Source organism: Calliphora vicina, chromosome 5 (genome assembly GCF_958450345.1).
Source record: "Calliphora vicina chromosome 5, idCalVici1.1, whole genome shotgun sequence".
In the NCBI taxonomy this organism is placed as follows: Eukaryota; Metazoa; Arthropoda; class Insecta; order Diptera; family Calliphoridae; genus Calliphora; species Calliphora vicina.
Genome location: NC_088784.1, coordinates 6,074,706 through 6,083,324, shown reverse-complemented (window position 1 = coordinate 6,083,324; position 8,619 = coordinate 6,074,706). Strand labels below are relative to the sequence as shown.

Below are 8,619 nucleotides of genomic sequence, written 5' to 3'. Positions count from 1 at the left end.
GTATTGAAATTATTGTAATGATGTTCGGTTCAGTATTAGACGACTGAGTTAGTGAGTGGTGAGGATGGTGGTGGCATGTTATTTGTAATAATATTTTTGGTATGATTTTGGAATGTTATTAATAATACTTATAAGTTATAACCCCAACCATAAATATATTTGTAGTTGTTCTACTAGATACAAGTGAATGGTGGTGGTACGTATGTACATTTTGCCTCTAATAGTTAGTTCGTACCACCACCACCACCACCACTATCACCATTAAATATTTCAAAATCTTAACTTAAATCAAATCTGATTTTAAAGATGTTTGCTAGATTTTTGTTCGATCATCATTATTATTTTGTAAATTATTTACAAAATTATAGTGATGACAGCTTCAAAAACAAAAAATACGTTTCTTTATAATTTTCAAAAATATTTTGAAGGTCATTTGCTGTAATACACATGTAAGTTTATAGACAGACAACTTCTTCTTCTTCTTTTGTTTCATTTTAATTATACAATTGAAATCCGACACTTTATAACTGTCTATTACCTGTTAATTTTTATATTGTAATGGGTGTCATTTAACAGTTTGTAATTACTTTTTGTATTGAACGATGTTTCCGGGATCTCATTCTCAAGTTAAAATGTAAATTTTTAATGATAATTTTTGAGTAAATGAAATAAGAAGTAAGAACATACAAATCTACAACGTTTTGTTTTAACTTGAATGATTAAACTTATTAATATTGGTTGATCAATCCATTTTATTATAGAAAATACGTTTCCTGTTTATACTGAAGGCAGAGAGTCTTTATACTAAAGTCTGAGAGTCTTTATACTAAAGATTGAGAGTCTTTATACTAAAGACTGAGAGTCTTTATACTAAAGACTGAGAGTCTTTATACTAAAGACTGAGAGTCTTTATACTAAAGACTGAGAGTCTTTATACTAAAGACTGAGAGTCTTTATACTAAAGACTGAGAGTCTTTATACTAAAGACTGAGAGTCTTTATACTAAAGACTGAGAGTCTTTATACTAAAGACTGAGAGTCTTTATACTAAAGACTGAGAGTGTTTATACTAAAGACTAAGAGTCTTTATACTAAAGGCTGAGAGTCTTTATACTAAATATTGAGAGTCTTTATACTAAAGACTGAAAGTCTTTATACTAAAGACTAAGAGTCTTTATACTAAAGGCTGAGAGTCTTTATACTAAATATTGAGAGTCTTTATACTAAAGACTGAAAGTCTTTATACTAAAGACTGAGAGTCTTTATACTAAAGACTGAGAGTCTTTATACTAAAGACTGAGAGTCTTTATACTAAAGACTGAGAGTCTTTATACTAAAGACTGAGAGTCTTTATACTAAAGACTGAGAGTGTTTATACTAAAGACTAAGAGTCTTTATACTAAAGGCTGAGAGTCTTTATACTAAATATTGAGAGTCTTTATACTAAAGACTGAAAGTCTTTATACTAAAGACTGAGAGTCTTTATACTAAAAACTGAGAGTCTTTATACTAAAGACTGAAAGTCTTTATACTAAAGACTGAGAGTATTTATACTAAAGACTGAGAGTGTTTATACTAAAGACTGAGAGTGTTTATACTAAAGACTAAGAGTCTTTATACTAAAGGCTGAGAGTCTTTATTAGGGTATTCATTCGACTAATGATCGTTCGATTAATCGAATAATTTCTTACGAATAATTATTCGAACAATTTAAAAATGGCTATTTTCGAATAACGAATAATTCGAACAATTTTATGTAGAATAATCGAATAAAACGAATAAATGTTCACATATACTTAATTTTATTAAATTGCTTAACATTTTTCATAATTTCAAATTTAAATGAGTAATAATGACTCACAAAAATTATATTGTTTCTGAAATTCGACAAGTAACTAAAGACAAAGGGACTTTCGATCACTGTAGATGAGAGTTCTGATAGCTCCTTCTATAAATATATAAATATTACTGCAAGAAGTTACAATTCTAAAAACAAATCTTTAAACATTTTTAACTTAGGACTTGAAGCAATGAAAATAAAAGGTACGGAATAAAATTTTTGTTATTTAGCTGGCGAAATATTAGATTCTTCTGACATTTATAATGATTACATTGACATAGATGAAGGCCATGATCTTAAAATATATGTATATAAGTGATGTTATTAACCGCGTACGTAAGTGTTGCAAAATATTTCATAAATCGAATGATAAACACATATATTGCAAACTAACGTTTTGTTGCAAGAAAAGCATGGAGTTCGTCTTATACATGATTTTGACGATCGTTGAACATCTTTGTCTAACATGGTAATAAACTTTTTGCGTATTTCTAAATGCGTCAATCACGCTCTGCCTGACATCAAATTTGCCACGTTCACTGACAATGATATCAAACTTAGGACAGATTCCCTTTATTATGTAATTCCCCAAGACCACTTTATTAAGGAAAGATTCGGCAACGTTGATAGAGCTTGATGTATAATTAGAGATGCTAAACGGGAAATCCCGTTCCTGAAAATCCCGGGGTTTTTGGGATTTCCTAAATCCTGGGGTTTTCGGGATTTTCCAAATCCCGTTTTTCATAAATATAAAGGAGAAATTGTAATTTTACATTAGTAGTTCATTTGTGACCAGGTCATTTCATTTGTTTTTCTGGCATCATAATTTTTCTGAAGGTTTTTGTGTAAATAAAATTAAAGCGTCCATTTTTTTTTGAAAATTTTCAAAAAACTAAAATTTTTTTTATAAGATGTGTGGGTTTTTGGAACTATTTTTAAGGATTCGGAAAACATCAATTGTATTAATTTTTAATGCAGAATCGACTGGTGAAATCATGTTTGCAATATATTCAACTGTTTTTGGTCTACAGGAAAATGTTGAGCCAACACAAGGAGTGAAAATTTTCAAAAAAAAGAACGCCATTATTTTTATTTACGCAAAAACCTTCAGAAAAATTATGATACCCGCAAATAAAATTTTTGAAATTAATAGAATAGAGCATTAAAAAATATAAAAAAGCACGGTATTATTTTTTCGCGGTTGTTAAAAAAGTTCACGCACCAAACGCAATAAAGTTTTTCATGGAATATTTTCAATTATTTTGAAACACAATATATTTTATTCTAATAATAACCGCGGAGATACTTCAAAAGATAATTTTTAAATAAGGGAATTATTCCTCACACTTGCAAAAAAAAATATAAAATTATTTATATAATTTTTCAGAGAAAAAAAAATTGTTTTATTTTAGAAATCGGTGTTGGAGCGTGATGTTTTTGATTACAAATGATCTAAAAAAATGATTTTCATTACTTATACAACATTGGCCATCACGTGGTGTTATGCCAAAAGTTTCGCCAAAATTAGTTATATGCCTAATGTACATACTTTATTATTATTTATTCTTATATAATGTACTTATGCAAGTATTTAATGCTTTTTAGTGCCTAATAAAAATTAATTGCTAAATAAAAAATTTACTTTCAATTGTAAAGACATAATTATGTACGTTTCTTTCTTATAATTTTCGGGATTTTAGATTTTTCGAAAATCCCGAAACCCCAAGTCGGGATTTCGGGATTCTTTACCAAATCCCGATCCCCTGGATTTTCAAAAACCAGTCCCGATTAGCATCTCTATGTATAATACAATTTGTTATAAATAATTTAGAAATAGTGAATGATTAATTTACTAAAGAATTAGTTACTCAATTTAAAACCCGAATTAATGAACGACACAAAAAAGTTCTTAATACGTTTATATTGTATTTGAATTCAGGATCATGTCCAATTGGCTCAAATTTTTTAAAGCATAGCTACAAAACGGAAACTAAAATGTTTGCTAGTCAATTGTTTTCTAGATTTTTCGGGAGGGAATCTGATCAAAATATTTCTGATGAAAATTTAATAATGGACATTGTTTTTGAATGTTTTTTTAACATTATCAGTACTTGAATTTTAAACTTTAACGTTATTTTTTGTTTTCCTTTACTTTTTAAAAAAAATTTTATTATTCGAATAATTCGATTAATTTTAAACGTGTGATCGAATTATTCGAACAAGTTAAAATCTCATATTCGAATTATTCGTTTTATTCGAACAAGAGAAAAATCGAATAATTCGAATACCCTAGTCTTTATACTAAAGACTGAGAGTATTTATACTAAAGACTGAGAGTCTTTATACTAAAGACTGAGAGTGTTTATACTAAAGACTAAGAGTCTTTATACTAAAGGCTGAGAGTCTTTATACTAAATATTGAGAGTCTTTATACTAAAGACTGAAAGTCTTTATACTAAAGACTGAGAGTCTTTATACTAAAAACTGAGAGTCGTTATACTAAAGACTGAGAGTCTTTATACTAAAGACTGAGAGTCTTTATACTAAAGACTGAGAGTCTTTATACTAAAGACTGAGAGTCTTTATACTAAAGACTGAGAGTCTTTATACTAAAGACTGAGAGTCTTTATACTAAAGACTGAGAGTCTTTAGACTAAAGACTGAGAGTCTTTATACTAAAGACTGAGAGTCTTTATACTAAAGACTGAGAGTCTTTATACTAAAGACTGAGAGTCTTTATACTAAAGACTGAAAGTCTTTATACTAAAGACTAAGAGTCTTTATACTAAAGACTGAGAGTCTTTATACTAAAGACTGAGAGTCTTTATACTAAAGACTTAGTCTTTATACTAAAGACTGAGAGTCTTTATACTAAAGACTGAAAGTCTTTATACTAAAGACTAAGAGTCTTTATACTAAAGACTGAGAGTCTTTATACTAAAGACTGAGAGTCTTTATACTAAAGACTGAAAGTCTTTATACTAAAGACTGAAAGTCTTTATACTAAAGACTGAAAGTCTTTATACTAAAGACTAAGAGTCTTTATACTAAAGACTGAGAGTCTTTATACTAAAGACTGAGAGTCTTTATACTAAAGACTTAGTCTTTATACTAAAGACTTAGTCTTTATACTAAAGGCTGAGTCTTTATACTAAAGACTGAGTTTTTATACTAAAGACTGAGTCTTTATACTAAAGATCAGTGTCTTTATACTAAAGATCAGTGTCTTTATACTAAAGATCAGTGTCTTTATACTAAAGATCAGTGTCTTTATACTAAAGATCAGTGTCTTTATACTAAAGATCAGTGTCTTTATACTAAAGATCGGTGTCTTTATACTAAAGATCAGTGTCTTTATACTAAAGATCAGTGTCTTTTTACTAAAGACTGAGTCTTTATACTAAAGCAACTGTCCTGAGTATAAAGACACTGTCTTTGAAAAAAATCCATTTACATTCACTAATCTCCTTAACCAACTTGAACTTGTTATTAAACATCAATCAGTACAATATCTATGGCAATAAATAGCATCCTCTTCGAAATGATACTCTTAGTAATGATTAATAATGACACATTTCCCATGACAAGTTTGCTTGTCATTAAAACAGCATGAATTCTAAAGACTTTTTGAAAAAAACTTTTAAATAAATTGTTCACACAATCATAGTTTGTAAAGGTAAGTGTGTTTTCCGGAGCCAACTCTAAATTACTCATAAATTTAATTAACATACTTTAAAACTGCAACAACTAATTTTTATGATTAAACCAACAAAAACTAAAATAAATATATTTTTAATTAATAAACGTAACAACACTTTTAACTAAATTAAATAAAAACGAATAGCCAGCCAGTGCAGAAGAAGAAATAAAGACTCCTAAAAACAACACGCACTTAATAGACGTCATATATGGACATAAAATATTAAAGAAGATGAACAACCACAAAACGTTTACATGAACTGAACAACCAAATGGCCAAAACAGACGCTTAACAAAACAAACAACAATTACCGCTCAACTTTAAACCAACAAACTCAGAAAAAATAAAGAAGGCACGAACGACAAAAATCGCAAACAGCTAAAATGTTCCATGAACAAATCATGCCAATTAACCTTTTAACATTTTGTGGCATCTACCTCCAAAAAAAAGACAACTTTTAAACTGAAATAGTTTTAAACAAATCAAAAAGCTAAAAGAAAAAAAACAAATTCGAGTAGTACTCCATGATGACCACGCAGCAGTTGGTATGTGCATAAAAACACTTGACTGTAATAAATCAATGAATGCAGCCAAAGAAGCTAGAGCGGATACATAAATGAAGAAGGTCCAACAACTTAGATGTAGCGAAAAAGATCAAAAAAAAAACAAATAGACAATTCAACACTTGACGCGTATTTGGCTGCTTTGACTTCTCTACTCAACAACCATCAAATAATCGTAGATACATTTCATTATAATATTTTTTGTTGCACATCTTTTATCATTTCATTTAGAAGTTTAAATATAATTTGTATGTTTTTAACAGACTTCTCGACCAAAAAAATAATAAAAAAAAACGATTCAAATAATAAGAATCTGAAACCATCCACAACAATTGCTAAAATAACGTGCAAATATTTAGTTACAAAAAACAAGCGGATATGGATCTTTTAGTTGACTCTAGCATGGACGGGGGTATTTACATCTATGAATCACTTAGATTCAATTCTCTCACATCCAACCAAATCTGCTGTCGTACATTTACAAGTGTGCTGTCGTACATTTACTTGATCTATAGGACATTCACTCATTCATACATGACAAGTTCAAACTGCTACCGGAGCTGAATAAATAATTGAAAATTTATAAATGAAATATAAACAAAAATGCAGTAAATCATAAATGGTTTATGATACACGATCAATATTTAACAAAAATATTAATGAAAATACAAAAAATTAAAATGTTGTATTCGGCAGTTTTAAATTTAAGACATACTACAGTAAAAAGAAACAAATTTCCTCAAAAGATCTTTTAAATTCGGCTGTGAAATTCAGTTAGCAAATTTGACTTGTTTTTTCTCTTGAGTATCAGAACTAACACAGAACAAGTTCCGTGATTGATTCCTCTGGAATAGGAGTAGGTCTTTAGTAGAAGACCTGACCTTTAGTATAATAACTGGTTCTTTTTAATCCAAGTTTGCATTGAATCGTAGTTGTTTTTAGAGCCAAAATTTTAGTTAACATTTTTCATAGCGTAGAAGTCCAACAGTTCAAGATTTCTTAAAAATTGTTAATTTTACAGTCCTAGTTTTCTTCAATCTGCGTCTTTATACTAATGACACCCACTTTATACTAAAGCCACCGTCTTTATACTAAAGCCACCGTCTTTATACTAAAGCCACCGTCTTTATACTAATGCCACCGTCTTTATACTAAAGCCTCCGTCTTTATACTAAAGCCACCGTCTTTATACTAAAGCCACCGTCTTTATACTAAAGCCACCGTCTTTATACTAAAGCCACCGTCTTTATACTAAAGCCACTGTCTTTATACTAAAGCCACCGTCTTTATACTAAAGCCACCGTCTTTATACTAAAGCCACCGTCTTTATACTAAAGCCACCGTCTTTATACTAAAGCCACTGTCTTTATACTAAAGCCACTGTCTTTATACTAAAGCCAACGTCTTTATACTAAAGCCAACGTCTTTATACTAAAGCCAACGTCTTTATACTAAAGTCAACGTCTTTATACTAAAGCCACCGTATTGATATTAAATGACATCGTCTTTATACTAAAGAAATTGTCTTTATATGAATGTAGATATGAATGAGTTTATATTTCAAAAATCAATTAAATAAATTGAATTAAATTTAAAAAAATCAATTAAAGGAATTTAATTAAATTTAAGAAAAAAAATCTTCTCATTGACCCCGACGTGATTTGAACACGCAACCTTCTGATCTGGAGTCAGACGCGCTACCGTTGCGCCACGGAGTCATATATCTATCTCTTGTTAATGTCGCTATATAAGCCACCACACAAAAGACGCATGTCACTATCAAAACCTGACTATAAATAAACTCACCTTAACAAGGTGGTGAGTTTAAAAAAAAACTCAACATAAAAGGGGAAATTGTCTTAGTAAACAACAACAAATAAAAAGTAATGAATACACGCATTCACATACAGTACATTGTTGTGCTTTAAAAAAAATCCATACAATGTTAACAAAAAACCAATTGATAAAGTAATTTGTACACAAATTTTTTGTTAAGAAAAAATAACATGATCAATTACATGTTTTGTGTGGTGTGGTGTCTTATAAAATCTGATGTTTATATAGAAAAAAAAATGATTAAGATTATAATAACATTTTAAAGGGGGAGTGGAATTATTGAAGCATCTATTAAGAGATTTTTAAATAATTAAAAGTGCTAGCGACAGCTTATTTTCTAACAAATTGAAGAAGTCATATACTCGTATTGTTTCAAAACCTTTCACCAAATTTTGAGGAATTTATTACATGATGATTTGTAGCAGAAATAATAATTTTTAAAGTGGAGCAGATATAGTACTTTTTAGAAAGAGTAGTAGAAATCATATGTACTCTTAAGAAAACTATTATAATCCCATTACTACAACTAGGAAACGATTTTAAAAATACATACCTACTATGTAAAAAGTAGTACACAGTACAAGTACTACTACTTTATGAAACAAAATTAAAATGTAACTTCGAACAATTTGTATAGTTTAAAAAAGTAGTAGAAATCTTACTCTTCATTTTTACTATTTT

The 8,619-nt window shown here is 29.1% G+C and overlaps 1 non-coding gene across 1 annotated transcript; it reads right to left on the bottom strand.

The window, feature by feature from the left end:
• Positions 1-7,748: 7,748 nt before the first annotated feature.
• On the bottom strand, positions 7,749-7,820 carry TRNAW-CCA (transfer RNA tryptophan (anticodon CCA)). The gene has a single exon. It is a non-coding gene; the product is annotated as a tRNA-Trp (tRNA).
• Positions 7,821-8,619: the final 799 nt, after the last annotated feature.